This window comes from Schistocerca serialis, chromosome 7 (genome assembly GCF_023864345.2).
Source record: "Schistocerca serialis cubense isolate TAMUIC-IGC-003099 chromosome 7, iqSchSeri2.2, whole genome shotgun sequence".
NCBI classification, from domain to species: domain Eukaryota; kingdom Metazoa; phylum Arthropoda; class Insecta; order Orthoptera; family Acrididae; genus Schistocerca; species Schistocerca serialis.
Genome location: NC_064644.1, coordinates 235,625,360 through 235,645,194, shown reverse-complemented (window position 1 = coordinate 235,645,194; position 19,835 = coordinate 235,625,360).

The following is a 19,835-nucleotide window of genomic DNA, read 5'->3' as shown; positions in this document are numbered from 1 at the left end:
AAAACTGATGGTTCCACAATATACAGGGTGTTCATAAGTTATGCTCATTATTCAGGTATATGATAGATATGATCATTCAAAACAAAAAAGCCGAGTAAACGTGGGTTCTAAAACGCATACCTTAAGAGCTATGAGCAATTCTTGATCTTCGATACTGTGAAACAAATCTCTTCTATTACAAGCTCTTTGCTTTCCATACTTTGGTAAGTGGTAATATAGACCAAAACAAGAAAATAATATCAGTAAACACGTGCTCTGCAATGCGTACCTTAAGAGCTATAAGCACTTGCGCATCTTCGCTACTTTGAAACACAGGTCATCTGAAGAAAAAATGCTTATAACTTTCAGGGTATACATTTTAGAGCAGATGTTTGCTGAACATTTTTCCCCTATTTTGGTGCATGCTACCACTTCCTACAATATGGTAAGCAATCAGCTTGCAGTAGAACAGATTGTTTCTGAGTATCGATCAAGAATCACTCACAGCTCTTAGGTATGCGTTTTAGAAACTACGCTCATTTGACTTTTTGGTTTCGACTGTTTATTCCTGTCGTTTCGCTGAGTACTGAACATAATTTGAAAACATCCTGCTCATAGCCGAGTTTTCTCATCCTTCCACTCGCTTTATAACCCTTAGATTTACTTTATTCGCAAGCAAACCTCCTGGTGCTTGGTTGCTGCCTCGGTTACTTTGCGTTTACAATCTTAAGGATTGGGTCCTAATTATTCTTCTGTTTCTGACGTTAATCTGCAAGCATCTTCCGATACCGCCTTAAAGCCAGCTCTGCGTGTTTCGCTTTGAATTTCATCCGCTGCATTATCTAAATAAATAAATATTAATAACCTGCAGCGAAGTTTTCGTATGATTACCAATTATAATTTGAGAGCTTCTGTATTAGCGAATATTTCGAAGTGTTCTGAAGCCTCGAAAGTCGTTATGGAAAGAGTATGGGCTTCGTTTAGTTCTTCGGACTTCCTGTTACTGCTGGTCTACTGTACTTTCGCAGTGGATGATTAGCCACACGAGTACTGGTGTATTGATACATTCCACTGGTTGTAATATGACTATAATTAATTGTGCATACATCACTGAAAATAAGCTGAGCACCAGAGTTCACTGAAACTGTAATCGCATAATTTTGTAATTTACCTACATAATTAATCAACAAGCAAGAAAACGTTCGTACATTTCGTAGTTTTTCTAATTCGGAATGACGAATTGCTACTACTTTTCAGTGTTCTGTACATCATGCGGTTACACCGGAACACATATAGGATCGCATGGTAATCCGTCTGTCTTTTTGTCTTCTAAGATACCTTTTCCTCAGGAACATAGAGAAGTATCAGGTTTAAGAGTATGTCAAATACTGAAATACTGAAGACTTGGTGTCTAAACGAAAAAAGGGTTCTAATTCAGTGCAATCAAAGACACGGACATTTATATCACGTATTTTGTTAGTAGCAAACTCACTCATTAAAACCAGTAGATGAACTATCTATATATACATAACTGTGTTTTGTACGGAACCCTCAGAGCGCTAGCCCTGCACGCTCTTGTTCGTTTTTTTTTAGTGATGTAATTAATAATAATGGTTTATTTTCATATTTTTATGTCATTAGTAATTTCCAAATTTAAATACCGTATTAAGTATGGTATGTTACATTAAAGGACTTTCTAAGCGTACGTACTTTTCCTTCTAAGTCGGCCTGAGGTATTTGATTATTAGGTAGCCGGCAGTGAGTGCTAACATGAGACACTCAATACAACGTATGGAAAGACATAGGACAATTGTGTACCAAATACGAGAAACATTACATGGCATTGTCCGCCTGGAAGATAATACCAACTACTAAACAAAATGCCATGACTAAAAATAATAATTTTGAATATTTTTAAATTGATGAAAGAAATATTTAATACATAGTCCAGTCGCACTATTCGTTATGTGAACGTCTTATATATCCTTTATCTTTACATGACAACAATGGGCAAACTATAACCAATCTAGCCAAAAATATACTCTAACAGTAAGACGGAAATCGGTAGACGTGATGTACATGTACAGACAAACAAATGATTACAATATCAGAGAAATAGGATGACTTCTGTAAGGGAAAGAACTGCAAAAACTGAGAAAGTCAATAACACATCGACCCACCTCCGGACCTTATGCAGACATTTATTCGACTTGGCATTGATTTAGAGTTGTTGGATATCCTCCTTAGTGAAAGCATGCCAAATTCTGTGTAACTGGCACGTTAGATCGTCAAAATGTGGATCTAATTGGAGGTTTTTCCCATAATTTTCCAAACTTTCTCGTCTGGGGAGAGGTTCGGCGAACTTGCTGTCCAATGTAGGGTTTCGCATGCATGAAGACAACCACTAAAAGATCATAAGTATTCATCTTCTTTCTTTTTACAGACTGCCGGTAATTACAATCTGTGACTACGGTACACAGTACAAAAACAGTAAAGACAGCACACCTGAAATAAATGCAAGTAAATACTAAACTGACAGATGACCTTTTGACTATCAATAGTCCCGTTTTCATCAAAAATGTTTCAAATGGCTCTATGTACTATGGGACTTAACATCTGAGGTCATCAGTCCTCAAGACTTACATCTACTTAAATCTAACTAACCTAAGGACATCACACACATCATTGCCCGAAGCAGGATTCGAACCTGTGACCGTAGCAGCCGCGTGGTTCCAGACTAAAGCGCCTAGAACCGCTCGGCCACCACGACCGGCCCTTTTTCATCGTACAGCCGAAAATCAAAATATCTCTCAGTTTCACTACAGGGCATATAGGTCGTGTATAGTTTCATTTGAGTGATATGGAGGTTCTGGACCACACCGTCCCCTCCCTCCCTCCCCTTTGGCTACGTCCTTGGTTGTAGTGGATGAGGGTGTGATGAATGGTAGAAATTTGCATAAGTGTTTGACACTCCTCCATTAAGAAAGGAATAATGTCAATGATGCGGATCGAACGGCCTGCTGTCATTGCAAGCAACTGACACGAAATGTTTTTAAGAAATTTCCTGAAAAACAGGCGCTTCGCCATTTAGAATCTGTGTCAATATTTCCCTCAAGTTTCAGGCTCAAGTAATTTACGCCAGCTGACAAATTTCAGTACAAAAAATTGTGTGCAAGATGTGGCACAAGAATGTTGGCGGACGAACACCGAACAATGCGTTTGGTAAATACTTTGTCGCTTTTGAAGTGCTACGCCAAGGATGGTGGTGAGTTGTTGATTCACACTGGGCCATACGATGAAACGTGCATTGGTTAACTGTATTCAGATGCTAAACGATAAGCCATTGGGTGCCATCAATCAAATTCTTGGGTAAAATCAAATAAATTCAATTGGCACGTGTCAACTCAGAAAATCATAGCCATAGTTTGCTAAGACCGAAAGGTTTCTATTGACAGACTTCCTGCCATGAGGAGTGACAATAAATTCTGAGAATTACCGTGAACTGTCGTTAAAGTTCAGGTGCACTGCCATCTCGCTTCACGACAACGCTCGGCCTAATATTACTGCAAGGAAAAATGCTCAACTGGACAAGTACAGGTTTGAATAATTGGATCTTCCGCCCTTCAATCCTGTAATGGCGTCCTTTCACATTTTTCAGAATTTCTTAGTGGACGACGACTGTCGTTGATAGCTTAAATGGAATGGCAGCAGAGTTCTGTGACGACGGTATCCAAAAGCTGGTGCCACGACTGTGTTGAAAAAATAAAATAATGTTCAAAAATTCGTTTTCTATAAAAATTAAGTTCATGAACAAAATTTTTCTTACAGGGGAGTGCTATAAAAAATCGTTTCTCAGTTAAAAACGACGCTCAGTCTCTTCAGTCGACATTGTTACAGTTCTGAAACAAACGAGGCGTACGTTCCCGCATTAAATGCACACAAACGCTGTTGTCGATAAACGTCTTCCGTGTGATTATTTACTTAGTTGTGGTATCACGTCAGGCACAAAACATTTTTGGGGTGGACGCTTTTCCTCTGTGGGTTTATAACAGCAGATGATATCAAAACTGTCAGTAGCTATACCATTTATTCACTATGCACCGAACTTTCAGCCCTGTTTTCACCAGGGTTGTGGTGTACAGATAATTATGAAGGTCGCATTTACCTACATTATTTTGCAACACTCTGCTGCATTAGAGCTAGGCCAGTGACAGTTACATTTGTGAAATGACCTCATGTTCGGATTAGTCATTTGATGCAACCAAAAATCCGCGCGCCTGTCGCATTCAGTCAATGGGCAACACGAGAACCGAATGCGTCTCTGTGTGTTGGTCACTTTAAATCAACTGTAAATTCATCATATTCCATGTTCAGAACATCAAATGCCATGATTATCAAGTGGACAAAACTCCTGTACAACTGAAATATCCGAAACTTAATAACATTTTCCGCTAGACAAAGAGTCCGGACATTTCATGAGTATGAGCACTCGTATCTGACTATACGGATGCGAAAGGTGAACTTTAGGAATTGATAGTAGACCAGCATTTTCATAACGTTCTCTGGAGTAGATGATCTGAAGCTTTCCCAACAGTCAATTACTTAAGCGATTAGTTAATACCTAGCGCTACAAGACAGCAACAAGTGGGTGTCTTCCTCCGGACACTAATCCGCAGTAAAGTACAACATATAAAAGTATAAAATCTTTCAGGAGCAGTTCGACTACTTAGGTCATACACTATGTTGTAAAGGGTTCAGCAACGGGTGAAATCTATAGAAAAATTCCAAATTCTGACATCCGTTAAAAACTACAGTCTTTGCTCGAAGAAATAAATTATTATGTGAAGTTTATGACAAATGCTACACTGGTCGCCAGGACCTTTAATACGTTATGCAAGAAAGATTAAGAGTACGATTTATCACAACAATGTCAGGATACCTTCCACAAGCTATAACTTCAAAGATTAAAATTTTAAACTCTACTCCTTCTCAGACATCATAAGGCCCATTGATACGCCTCATCCTGAGCACCGATGCATCTGAACGTGGTATTGGGGCAATTCTTTCTCACAGTAGGTTGATGGAAGTAAACAGGAAGTCACATAAGCTTCTAAAGCGCAAGATCCAGCCCACATATATTACTTACAAATAGAAAAGGAAACACAGCCTATCATATTTGCAATCCAAAAATGTCATACATTTCACTGCCGCCTACAGTTACACGTCATTACTTACCATAAATCATTAATTTCCTTGTTTGGCCCTAAGAATTCCTTTCCAGAAGAGAAAAGCACAATGTCTGTACTGCTGGGCCCTCTTATTTAGCAATTACAAGAATTCAGTTCCCTGTTAGCCGACAGCACAATGTGGTAACGCCACTGTCCTATGATGAACATCTATGGCACGAAATCCCGCAATTTGCCTTCGGCTTGCAAACAGAAGAAACGACGACACGTTAGAAAACGGTGTCGCTACATCCTTAATTGTGAAGGATACAGTTGACGACATTATCCACATACAAGTTATAAAATGTACTTGGCAGGTTTGGCCAGAACAGCTCGCACCCACAAACTTTTTTCCCTAAAAATAGAATCCAGATGATATGAGGAGCATTAGTACTGAAAATGGACGATGACATCTGCCAGTTGGTCATCTCGCCACCACTGAGTCAGCATTTCATTATCGTCCTACAAGTTTACCACTCGAGGGTGTCACCTGTGAATGCAGTAGCAAGGCGACATGCCTACTGGCCCAGCATCGTGCAAAACATGGAGAGCATTCACCTCTGTGAGACCTGCACTCAACTCAGTCAGCAACCTTGCAACAATTTCTCACCTGGCCAACGCCACGGCGACCACGGGAACGTGCACATGTGGACTTCGCCAACCCCTCCTTCATTGAGACGTGGCTCGTAGACAGGGACTCATTTTCCAAGTTTCCTGGTGTATTTCGAATGTCAGTTAACACAGATATTTCAGAAAATATTCGCCATTCCAGGAGCCCCAGATTCAATTACTTAGGATAATGACCCTCTACTTTCATCCAATATGTTTCTGGATTTCCGCTCTCAGAACACACACACTCCAATCGTGAAACCGAGTTGCTTGTTCGTACCTTTAGTTTGCATATGTGGAAGATGCTGTCAGACATACCAGAGTAAATATCGTGACCCAGTTTCTGGCCTCCTATAGGAAAACCCGATCCAGGGGGTTACTCCAATGGAACTGTTGAATGGCCGGGGATACTACCCCTCTGTGGTGTCCTGTGTCCTAAAACATGTCCACGTCAGCCCAGCCATCTCCCTCACAGTTCACTGATCACTAATCACAGAGGATTGTTCTCACGCTTTAGAGAGGTTCCCAGGATTGATACCAGCCACCTGGGTACGACAAATACAGAGGATGCCAACGGCGCCATGCACGCACGACACTCCAAACAACTGCACAGACGCTTAGTGGCTTCCACTTCGAGATTACCTCGACTGCCCCTGGAGATGGCTCGATACAATTTCAGACGAATGGAAAATCAACATTTCCAGATTCAGGGCGGTCAGATCTGCATCCCCAAGTAATGCTCCCCTTTCCCAGCTCCAGCACCTCTAATTCCCGGTATAAACCTGGAGACTGGAAATCCAAATCCAGCTGACACGTCTCAGGACGATGATCACGCTGCAAGCAGAGGACACAGCAATACCAAACGTTGAGGTTGAGAGCGGTTGACAGGCCTACTGATACTTACTCTAGAAGTACGGCGGTCACGATACCAACGGGGCACACTCGGTCCTGTCATCCGACAGTGAGTTCGATACCTTGTGATGTCTGCTACTAGTGAGATCTCCAGCGGCAGGCAAGACGCACGAGCGAATAGTCACATGGGCCTACCCGTTGATCTCAGGTTGGAAATGAAACGCGACCGCGCTGTTAAGTCGCTTCGAAAAGTTCGGTGCTGAAGGCTCCATCTAGCTTGCGCCGTACTTCCGTGACTTGGCTGTTCACTAGTTTCCATCCACACTACGTAATGTATTTCTGTTCTATGAATTGTCGTCTTACTTTTTTCGCACTGGACCATTTGGATAATTCTCTTGGTGTGACCCAGCGTGGACTGAAATTGTGAACTATCAGGTAATTATAGAGTATCCATGTTTCCTGCGTTATAAAGAGCGTGTTGTACCACAGCAGATGTAATAAATTCTAATGACGCCTTTGCTAACGGATGATACAGCTCTTCTCAGACGATTCTGAGTGGCCCGAGATGGCCATTATATGAAGTGGTTAGATTACAACATGGGATAACAGAAGGGTGTCCAGGGAACTACCGAGCTAAAAGTTATAACACTGCGCTCATTTGATCTGGACACAAACTAAAGCAAAAATTTTAACTGACATTTGTAGGTGTTGTGTGACACGTGTAGATGTGAATTATGACTGGCGTATAGCTGAAAAATCATCTTCGAATGACAAGAATATTTCACAACTTTTCTGTTCCAGTTGATACGAAACGGATTCAATCTGCATTACAAAATGTCACTCTTCACATAAGCCCTATTGCACGACCGATGATGAAGTATAATATGGAAGGAAATTATTCCTTATGGACCAAATACTTGTTTTGGTTATTCGATACGACTGTAGAATTGCTGAAAGATTGATTAATTTGGCTGAGTAAACGAGATGCAATAATAGAAAAACCTATTATGAACTCGAATACATATAAGCTTAGCAGTACCAAATGCGGATCTAGTTTCAAGGAACACCTTGTCAAATTAACTACAGTTGTTGTATTTTGAGATTATGGTGTGATTATATCTGTAAGTAGAGGTAGCATCCCGACTCACAAAACAAGATGACACACAGCGATAACCTGTTTACTGGAGGCTATCGGGGTAAAGTTGTGAGACGTGTCACAATCCTACGGTTGTAGGATGCAACGCACAAACTGCCACCTAACGAAGAGTAGCTAATAATTATTTTCCATTTGCTCTCAGGTTTTACCGAGTGAATGACGAAGTGATTGGCACATTGAACTCGCACTCTGGAAGATGGCTGTCGGAATCACCGTCTAAGTATCCAGATATAAGTTTTCCGTGTGTTCCCTAAATCGCTATAGACAAATGTCTGGGTGTTTCTTTTAAAGGGCACCGCCAATTTCCTTCCCCATCCTTCCCTAATCCGAGCTTATGCTCCGTCTCTAACGACCTCGTTGTCCACTGGAAACTTAACACAATTCTCCCCTGCTGCCTTCTCTAAATATTTGGCACTCATTTCCCTTAAGGGTTTGATAGTAAATTGTTTCATTACCCTCTACGAACAAATATTATCGTTCCACACAACGAAAAACTTTTAATAATGAATAAGACGAGATGGCTTCTGAAATACTTCGTCTCATCACTGCGCGACTTCACCGAAAGACACGGGCTTTAAAAGGCTCACAGCATGAGCTGCAGTGTCATGTTACTAATAAAATGTTCCAAGATTTTGTGAAGTAAGAAGTAGTTCATTGTGTTACAACGAAATACAGTCTTGGTGGCAGGAAAGTGATGCCAGCAACTACAAAGAACACTGTCATAACAACAATGGATTTTAACTTGAAATAGCGGAGAAAAGAAAAGAGAAGAAAATGCACACGCACGCGCGCGCGCGCGCGCGCGCGCACACACACACACACACACACACACACACACACACACACACACACACAGCCGGCCGGGGTGGCCAAGCGGTTAAAGGCGCTACAGTCTGGAACCGCACGACCGCTACGGTCGCAGGTTCGAATCCTGCCTCGGGCATGGATGTGTGTGATGTCCTTAGGTTAGTTAGGTTTAAGTAGTTCTAAGTTCTAGGGGACTGATGACCTGAGATGTTAAGTCCCATAGTGCTCAGAGCCATTTGAACACACACACACACATACACACACACACACACACACACACATACACACACATACACGTACAGTAACAAAACCACGTGCGAATGTGGCTCCTCCTCCCCTCCCCCCCCCCTCTCACCGCCATACAAACAGAGCGAGAGAGAGATGGAGAGAGAGAGGGGGAGGGGGAGAAGAAGAAAGATGGAATCAAATTTCTGTTTGCATTTAAGTTCATGGAGCCATCAATTCCTTACATGCATTTTCGTTATCATCTGTGACAGTAAGAACTGTATGGTGGCGTGGCAATTCCCTAGATTAAAAGACTATCCGGAAACAGTTTCAGGATCACGCGATAAACATTTCCACGTAGGATCAAACAGGAAGTGATGGGGTAGTTCTAATATTGTGTGAAATTTGGCCTGTAAGTGAATAACTTGTCAGCTGGTTACTTAAAATTGACTGGATCTGCAAGTGATGATTCTAAGCACGGGCTAAGAGTTACATACTACACTTATTTCACTCAGAGAAATCAAGAAAAAAGACATTCCTACAAATTGCTTTGAAGATGACTGTCCGGGGCTGTACTTTAGATGTCCTGGTATATACAGACAGAGCTTTAACCAGATAAGAATTTGTACTTCATGGCCATGATCTTTTTTGTTACCATTTCTGCCTTCCCAAAAGCATTCCAATCCAAGTGCAGGAATATTGTGCACACCATCTGACTTTTAATGGTTTAAATTTGGTGTGTGTGGTATTTTGGTTTACCTGTTCATACGTTGTACTCCTCGTATGCGAATTAGGAACTAGTCGGAATCTGACATTGTAAGAGGTCCATGATTAGAGAATTTGTTGCTAGCGCACTCGAGCAGATGTAATTTCGATGGATTTCTCACGCGCTGCCTGCGATATGTAAGCTCTAGAGAATCTCAGACCAGAGAGCAGTGTTGTATGCAGTAGGAACTGTGTAGCAGTTGTAGTAGTAGTAGATAGCAGTGTCGTTTGTGTGGAGTTGGTTGGGCCTGTCATGGGGAGCGATGGCGGAGCCTGAGCGTTGTAGTATAAGGTAAAAGCAGCTTCGCGCATATGTACTATTTTTATATCAAGTCCCATGTAAATGTTTTTTTAAAAATCTCCTAATAATAATCTTTTTATAAAAATTAACTTTTGACAATTATTCATCTCAATTTAAAGAATTTACTGATTTCTCCAATCTATCGTCATCCCGATTAGTGCAAAGAAAAATCAGTTGTTTCTTTTTATACATGACAAATCTATCGGCCAGCATTGCACTGGGCTGTGGCCGATAGATTTGTCATGTATAAAAAGAAACAACTGATTTTTCTGTGAGCAATCCATCGAAATTACATCTGCTCGAGTGCGCTAGCAACATATTCTTTAATCATGGACCTCTTACAAGATAATTACCTGTATTCAGCCCTATTTTGGTCACCATCTGTTTGGTGGTTATCACAAATCATTTCATCCCGATCTAGTTCCTCCTCCTGTCTCATGAGCAAGCGCCAGATGCGATGTCTCGTATAAGAACGTTGTGTTACTGATAGCAACATTCGGAGAAATTACGCATCAAAAATGTCAACGGATATAGTAATTCTGAGCATGGTAACTTGACGCTTCCTAGGTTATTAGTGTTTTACAATTTCTAGGAGATACCATTTTACAACTAGCTACTACTAAGAAATATCTACTGTCTTCAACGTACCAAAAAAATTTTGGCAAGCGGTTTGTAAGGCACAATCTTTGTTGGGCATGTAATATCAGTAAATGTATGGAAAGCAATTAACATACGTTAAAGAATATCCATGCAGTAAATCAAGGGGAAGCGTTTTCCTGATACACTTGTCAGACTTTCCCCTCTAACCAAACCTATAGTAGAAGTTTAATATAATTTCTTCTTCCTTCCAAAAATGATAGAAATAATTTTTTGTGCTCTGGAGTCTTTTTCTGAAACTAAAAAACTGCTCTATAAAATTAAGGGTGTTCAAATTGCGAAAACATGTTCCATGATACCGCAAGTGCATATGCCTAGTAACTAATATTCTATTGAAATTATGAAGTATAGCGTTCGAGAAAATATTGTCAGTACCGGATTTAATAGTCTACCAGTTACATTATTATGCTACTGCACACTGTTATGCCGCAGATTTTTCCAAAATGTTCCATAATTGATGTAAGGCCAATAATAAACAGTCAAATCAGTTCAGAATAAATTAATCTCCAACAAAAAATGAAATACGAATCAGTATCATTGATTCCCAATACTTAACTGCCTACATTACAATTTCCTATGTTAACTGCATGTACACCTTACTGAGATGCGACTATGAAAGCAGGCTCCACTTGGCTGTGGGTGAGGGGACACGCTTGGGGGGCCATAAAACCGGCACAGACCCAGCCTCCATCAGAAATTGCGGACGTCCCACTCACACACTCACGAAGGATCATGCCAGGCCACAGAGCATAGGAGTAAATGTTACAGAGAGGCCTTGAGGGGTGTCAAGATTCCCATCTGGATATCCACAACCACTGAGGTGTTGTTCACTCCACACAACACCTACTGCACGATATGGGGGGAGCGAAATTTTACGTCATCCCATTTGTCTCAAAAAATGTTTTCTGGAGATGTAACAAAGTCACTCCCGTTTCCATAGTCAGTTTCTCAGTTAAGCTTTAACATATCGCGTGAAAAAATAAAAATAAATGTTTTGTGATGTGCGCATGTTGTCCGATATGTATTTTTTCTCATTTGATTTTGAGGAAACTGTTTGTTCAGACAATATTAGTTTTCCGCATCTTCTAGTCACACAATGAAACTTGAGAATGAACCTATCTTCTTTTCGATATGGGCCACAATTATTGTCACTCTTTGGTGTAAAGTACGCCCATTTTGGAAAGTTTGTTGTGAAAAATGTAGTCGCTGCCCATTTTATGTTTAATGCATTTTATGAAGACGATTATTGCTTACGAAGAGTAGGTAACATATCGAATAGAGTCACACCTCTTTCCATTCACGAGAAAATACGTTAGATATATATTGGAGAATCTCCGCTACTTGATTGTATAACGGATCTTTTACGTTGGGATAAATTTATTTTATTTTTTGTTAGATGTTTCCGTTAAATAGCTGCATAAATTGTAATTAGGAATAATTTAACTAAGCAGAGTAGAGAAGATAAAGTCAAAGAGATGTTCTTTGGGAGGACATTGTCGTAATGTAACGCCATTGCGTAGTTCGGTTATTAAAACAAGTCGTTTGTGTTCCGTTCTGCTGTTCGGTCGTGTGCGTATCTGAAAGGAATTAAATCGGGGACTAGAATAAACTTTCACATAATACTTACGATTCGATGTTCCGACAAAAGGGGTTAACGTCAGTGTTAATTTGAATTGTGGGCGACACGATTAGTTTTGACACATACGCGAAAACGGACGTAACGAAAGTTGTTCGCATATCATCCTTGAACGTAACTTTTATTTAATTAACGATTGCGGGCTAATTAAAAGCTATTATCTCACGATTAGGATCAATCTCTCTTTCCTCCTAGATAGTGATCATTCATCAACATTTACGTTATAAGAAATAGGATTATTAATGAAAGTGATGTTAAAAGACAATTACGTGTTATTCCGTTAGTGTGGAACCGACGTAATATCTCTGAAATGTCATTGATATATACTTTGTGTTAAATACTGAACTGAGATAGGAAGTAAATTGAAATTAGCGAACATTTGATACTGAGACTATAGAAGCAGAAGCGCTTAAGGTTCCTCTTCTCTAAAATGGCAAAACAGGTACGAACTTTAACTCAATAGTCGACATTATGTATTGCAAAGACATTAGCATTTCATACTTATTTTGACGACACGCTGTTAAACAAAGGAACGTTGAGTCTCCGTACGAGTAATAAAATTAAATCTAAAAACATAATTAATAACGGCGAACTCCGCTTTAACAAACTGCATCGCGCGTCGTCATCGGGTAATAACTGCTCAACCCTGGAGACCTGGGTGGTGAAATTAGAAGTCGGGCATATAAAACAAACTTAAAAATACATTCAAGCTACAATGGAGTCGGCACAACACAAAGGGGGCAGTTATAGATGGCGCCCAACGTGGGGCCCGAAAAGATAAATAAAATTACATAAAATTGACTATTGCATTGTGAAGTGTGATTATTAGTATTAATTGACTGAACAATCAATTGTCCGCATTGAACTGTATGTTTCATGTACACAATTACGCACGTGGAACACTACGATTAATGCAGGAAAGCACAACTTCGGATCGAAAACTACGAGAGACTGATCGACAGAGGTACGAACCCATGATACGCAAGAGAGCGTACAGAGGAGGTAAGACACATTATTGATATAGTGTGAATTCCAAATTTGCCTGAAATCAATGGTTGAAGTAAATATTGGACAGTACACATTATGTTTTAAAATAACTAATATAAGTGGTGGATAAATGAATCAAGTTCGGAACTTTGTATTTTCTATTGCAGTGTATTATTTTTCTGGTGTTATAGACGATATGTTAATAGATTTGGTTGGGAGGTTCCAAGTGTGATTATTATGCCTAAGAAAGTTTATATGTTAAAGTCTAGAACAGTAGCTAATATTGATACTGCAGACATGGAAGGAATAAGTACTGATAACGATAATCACGTTGAGAATTTAGATAATAATGCACTTGATTATTTGTTAGAAGTAAATGGGACAATGATGACCGAACCTAACCAAGTAGATAAACACGAAGCATCAGGCAGTGATGTGGTAGAGACCGTAGGAAGAGCGGAGGAATCTATTGAACCGAGCGGCAAATTTAATAGGTTATGCGGTAACATAAGCCTAGAGATGTTATTTGACTTTCTGGTACAGTCGAAATATTCAGATCTGAAATTCATAGAAGATATACTAGAAGGTAATAGACAACGGGATATTAGAGAACAGGAAGCTAATAGACAACGGGATCTTAGAGAACAGGAAGCTAATAAACAGCGTTAGCTCAGTGAACAGAAATTCAAGGAGGATATTTTTGAAGCTAATAAAAATATCCTTACGAAAGCTATTCATGACTTAGCGGGTAGAATTAAGCAAAGAGTGGAATTTTTCGTTTCAAAATTACATCAGTTAACTATACAACTATAAGCATCTGAGGAGAGAAGCGATATTTTACAGGATTCTGTAACCACTTTTGAGAGTGAAGTCAAGGAAATGCATGTTTATCAGTCGAAGGTAGTCGAAGAGGTCAATCAAATAGCCGAGCGAGTGGAAAATCTACAGGCAAAGGGACAAGAGTATATTGACGAATATCTTAGTAAGGAATCAAGTAAAACTGAAAATGAGTTTTCTGCTTGGTTAGATAATACAACTGGGGAAGTTGAAGTGCAAATGCACGAAGTTATCGAGTCTGCGTGTCAACAGGCAAAATAAAACTCAGCACAAGGCGACAGCGGTGACGACTTAGAACAACTGAAAGCTGGCCGGACGATGTGCGGCCGAAATATCAGTGGAGGAAATTTTATTTGCGCGGCTGCATGTCCGAAATTTAATGGACTATTCATTACACCGCGAGAAGTTGAAAATGCACATAGTCAATAATGGTCGTGTCTGAGGGGTTTGGTGGGTAGCGGAAGTGTTTAAACTCAGAATAGTGTTCCTAGAGCCACCATGTAGCAATTCTGAACGCGTGGGGCGTCGTATTGTCCAGCTGAAATTGCCCAAGTTCGTCCGAATGCACAATGGACATGAATGGATGCAGGTGATCAGACAGGATGCTTATGTACGTTTCACCTATCTATCTAGAGTTATCAGGGGTTCCATACCACTCCAAATGCACACGCCCCACACCATCACAGAACCTCCACCAGCTTGAACAGTCCCCTTCTGAGATGCAGGGTCCTTGGATTCATGAATTTATCTCCATACCCGTTCATGTCCATCCGCTTGATACAATCCGACCAGGCAACGTGTTTCTAATCATCAACAGTCCAATGTCGGTGTTGACGGACCCATGCGATGCGTAAAGGTTTGTGTCGTGCCGTCATGAAGGGTACACGAGTGGGCCGTCGGCTCCGAAAGCCCACATCGATGATGTTTCGTTGAATAGTTCACACGCTGACACTAATTGATGGCTCAGCACTGAAAGCTGCAGCAATTTGCGGAAGAATTGCGCTTCTGTCACGTTGAACATTCTCTACAGTCGTCGTTGGTCCTGTTCTTGCAGGATATTTTTCCGGTCGCAGCAATATCGGATATTTGTTGTTTTACCAGATTCCTTATATTCATGGCACACTCGTGAAATGGTCGTACTGGAAAATTCCCACTTCATCGCTGTCTATGAGCTGCTGTATCCCATCGCTCGTGCGCCGTCTATAGCACCACGTTCAAACTCAGTTTAATCGTGATGACCTGCCACTGTAGCAGCAATAGCCGATCTAAAAGCTGCGCCAAGCCCTTGTTGTGTTATACAGGCGTTTCCGACCGCAGCACCTTTTTCTGCCTGTTTACATACCTCTCTATTTGAATACGCATGCCTATACCAGTTTCTTTGGTGCTTCAGTGTACATTTGCCACGAAAATATTCTTCTCGAGAGAAGTGTATGATTTCAAAACAAAGCTGTTGACTTAGGATCTTACAACTGGAGAAGGTATTCACGTCACAGTTGCTGGTTTCTTCGCAAATTTCTCGTTTTCTTTCGTTGGTCCAATCCTCCTCCTCAACTAGAAGTGACCCGTTTTCACATTTTTTTTTACAACGAAACAAGCATTTCCGTTTTTCTTCTCAAATGAACTGGAATATGTTATTTATCAACACTTTTCCATCTGGGCGTACTGTTCAGTAACGTATATTTGTGCTTTGACTATCAAATTCAGCAGACGCTATGAAAACACAGAAGTAGCAATGCGCTGTGACTGCAACGTGACTGTGCAATGCCGAGCCACGTGCGTTATTCGATATTGTCGGACGCCTTTGGTCTCGTCTGTATCCAAATGAAGTTTGGTTCTGCGGTATGCATTTGGAAATTGTAAAAGAGAGGGGTGATAATTAACTTTAAAACTAATAGATGTAAAGCGAACTCTTTTGAAAGGCACATCAGACTATTAGTAAAGAAACACAGTGAAAACAGCACCACAACCCACGATGCACTAGGTGCGGTAGATACCCAAATAGTGCAGGGCAGAGCGCTGTAACTGTGTGGCCTATTCGCGTAGTTCGCACGCGGTTGTTGGGGGCGAGTGAAAGCGTTAACACGCTTCGCGAACGTTGGCGGAAGTTGCCGAAGATTACCGATGCGTGAACGCTTGTACATGCGTCTGGCACAGCCGCGTGAGCCACGTGAGTGTACTCAGTTGCACACAGGCTGCGAATGTACGATGTGCACATGCGCGATGAGCTTCGCTTAGCTGCAGAACTGGGTGAAATTTAGGCGAATGGTTAACAACGAACACAGATATAAATTTCTATTCGTTATTTGCGAATAACAAATACTACACGAAACATTATTGACTTACACGAATAAAAACACTTACTTATCATCTGCGAATAAAAAGTTCTTAGAATAATAGATAAATTTAAGTCCTCTGCATTATAGCTTCAATTATTTGTCATTTATTTAAACGAATGTACTTTTTGTTTCTTTTAACTTAGTTTTCATAACAGCTGCTTTTTCTTAACATATCAACATAAACTTTATTTCATTTACGGAGATGTACCATTATGACGCTCAAGGAAATACGTTCAACACTTGCAGAGTGCTCCTGATTTCGTCTTAAATCATGACTTCGATGTATGACTTCCAGCTCACAATTTCTTCAGCAAAAATTGAGAAATGATCAATTCTGTTGTAGTCTTTGGAAAATAATTCGTTGTGATTTCACTTCAACTTCACTTCTGAAATCACATTTGCAGTAAAATCTTTTACATTAAAAGGTCACTTGATTTCTCTTAACACTTTTTTGGTTCCAGAATGAGATTTTCACTCTGCAGTGGAGTGTGCGCTAATATGAAACTTTCTGGCAGACTGAAACCGTGTGCCGAGCCTTGACTCGAACTCGGGATCTTTACCTTTCACGGGAAAGTGCTCTACCAACTGAGCTACCCAAGCACGACTCACGCCCCGTCCTCACAGCTTTACTTCTGCCAGTACCTCGTCTCCTACCTTCCAAACTTTACAGAAGCTCTCCTGCGAACCTTGCAGAGCACTTGCCCGTGAAAGGCAAAGGTCCCGATTTTGAGTCTCGGCTCGGCACACAGTTTTAATCTGCCACGAAGCTTCACTTCTTTGGTTATTACGTGACTGAAGTTTGTTTCAAGCCTCCCTTGGTCATAGACAGCGATAGAGGTGATGTACTTGTTCTAAATTCTGGGTAAGACTTCGCCGCAATAACTGCAGTTGGTATAGAAAGGAGAAAAACGTCTAACAAGCGGCTCTTGACACTCTCACGGTAAAGAAGTTGTAAGTGTGCTGCAATATTAAGAAATGTTTAATCACTTGCCGTGCGGGATTAGCCGAGTGGTCTAAGGCCTTACAGTCATGGACTGTGCGGCTGGTCCCGGCGGAGGTTCGAGTCCTCCCTCCGGCATGGGTGTGCGTGTTTATCCTTCGGATGATTTAGGTTAAGTAGTGTGTAAGCTTACGGACTGATGACATTAGCAATTAAGTCCCAAAAGATTTCACACACGTTTGAACATTTGTTTAATCACTCCAACTGAATGTGTATTCCGAAATTTTTTAATCACAAAACTACACGTATTTGCACAAAGAAATGTCATATCGAAAATCTATTCCGTGTTGTAAGGGCGAACTTACTCAGAGTTGACTCTGTATGTCCAGCAGCATTACTTAAATATTTCAGGAAACTTTAGATTAATAGTCTGGTGGTGTTAATCGTTAGGAACCACTGCGTTCTTACTTGGTTCACTCATTTTTTAGTACTATAACCACGAACTGCATAATTATATTAAGGAGACATTTGTATCCGATAGTATTAGCAATCTAAGAAAGATTGAGGGTTTTTATCGGCTGCATTCTCATCATTGGCTGATTACGAAGAATTCTTATGATCTCACTCAAACATTCATTATTTCATCAACAAAAAAATATTTAGTTGTGATAAATGTTGAAGAAAAGGGGCTAAATGCTGTTTTATTAAATTTATAAAGTACTGTGGTTAGTGTACATTATTTTTCACCATAAATTCCTGCCTGCACTCATTTCAAGTTTATCACTAGATTTTATGGTAAATGCAATACGTGTGTTTGGTTGGCCCCTAGGATTTAGCGTAGCCAACTCTTATAAATTGAACCACGAATTCGGAGACCCTAGGAATGGATACATTCAACTGAACCGCTGTCACTCCTTTCCAGTCACTCACTACTCAGTGGCGTCACTCTTTACACGAATACAAGCACCCCTCTGCAATGGCTACAGAATTGTGTGGTTTGTTACGAGCTGCTCGATCAATGTACTCCATTCTGTTAACCCCCTATACACAGTCGCTGTAGCAGGTGGACAGCAGGCAGATCTCAGGTGGCACCCAAGAGTGATTCCTTCCACTGATTTAGTTCGGTATTTTACAGTTTTTCACTCGGTGGTCCTTGCCCGTTAGTACATGAGGTCTGCCTCAACCACATAACCAACAGTCGATTTTGGGAGCTCTAGAAGGATTGAAATGTCCTTGATGAACTTATTCTGGTGACAAGCAATGACTAGTCCACGTTCATAGTTACTGACTTCTAATGTCCTAACCATTGTGTTGTTACTGCTTTTCTATTGACAGCACAATACCCCAAATCTCTTTTTAAGCCGTCAGGTCGTCTTCTCATCACAACTGGCAGTAGATTTTTCATCACATAGGGCTGTACCTGTACTTTTGATCAGGTAGTGTGCAATGCACCACGTACCCCTGCAAGAAGCAACCGGACTACAGGTAAATTTAACATTGCCTCTGATCTGCATCGAACTAACTCTCGAGGTGCTGATTATCCCCCTCTGGCTCAGATGTGATGTGGCACACTGAGCAATGGAAACAATTTGGTATCTATGGCTATAACAAATTATTCGTGTGTGTTATTCTTTCCAAAATCTATAGTAATGAATGGAGGAGTGGGGCTCATCAGTCTACTGAAATCAAAGATGAGTCTACTCTGAACGTAGTTTATTGTTGTAACAATGTAAAAGGGAAACAAATACCTCATTTATAAATAAAACAGTAACTTCTCCAAAAGAGTTGAGATAAAAGACATTTGTAACACAAAACACTTACAATAAATGCCATTAAAAGTAACTAAGCGGAAAAATCCACAAGGAAGGGGTAGAGGAAAGGATCTGGTAAGTAACCCACACTCCACCGAAATAAATCAAGTTCAAGATTTCATACCGAACATGATGAGTACATGCAGGAATCAGAAGTGCATGAATCATGAGCGAGCCCTCGAAGAAAATGTAATTTCTCACAAGGTACCGATAAACCTGATAGAGTATGTACATCACGCCTGAAGTTACTTTCATTTCGCATTCTCCTAGGCATGAACTTAATGCTGCTCCATGAAAAGGTGGATTGCTGTAGCAGTCACAGAAACGGAAGTTGTTCTTCACAGGTGCCCCAGGGAAGAAAGATTCGTGGTGGAAGACCAGCGAAGGTGAGTCGCAAGACATGGGGCCCCACGCAGAAGTTTTGAAATGAACTCATTTAGATGAATCGGGTAACGTTCCTATGGATCCGAAATGATGAATGCCCCAAAAGTGACGATCCTCCAAGTTCCCTGCGGATAACCAGCCAAAACCGCCAATTTTCCAGTCAGAAGGTTTGTTAGATGTTCTTCCAGCGTAGAGCTACGTAACAACCCCCCCCCCCCCCCCCCACTCTCCTCCAAAAAATTCCTTTACCAAGTTAACCATTCTTTATTTAGCTAATCTTTATTTTGTCCAAGTTAAGCAAATAACTAACAGAATGAAATTTTCACTA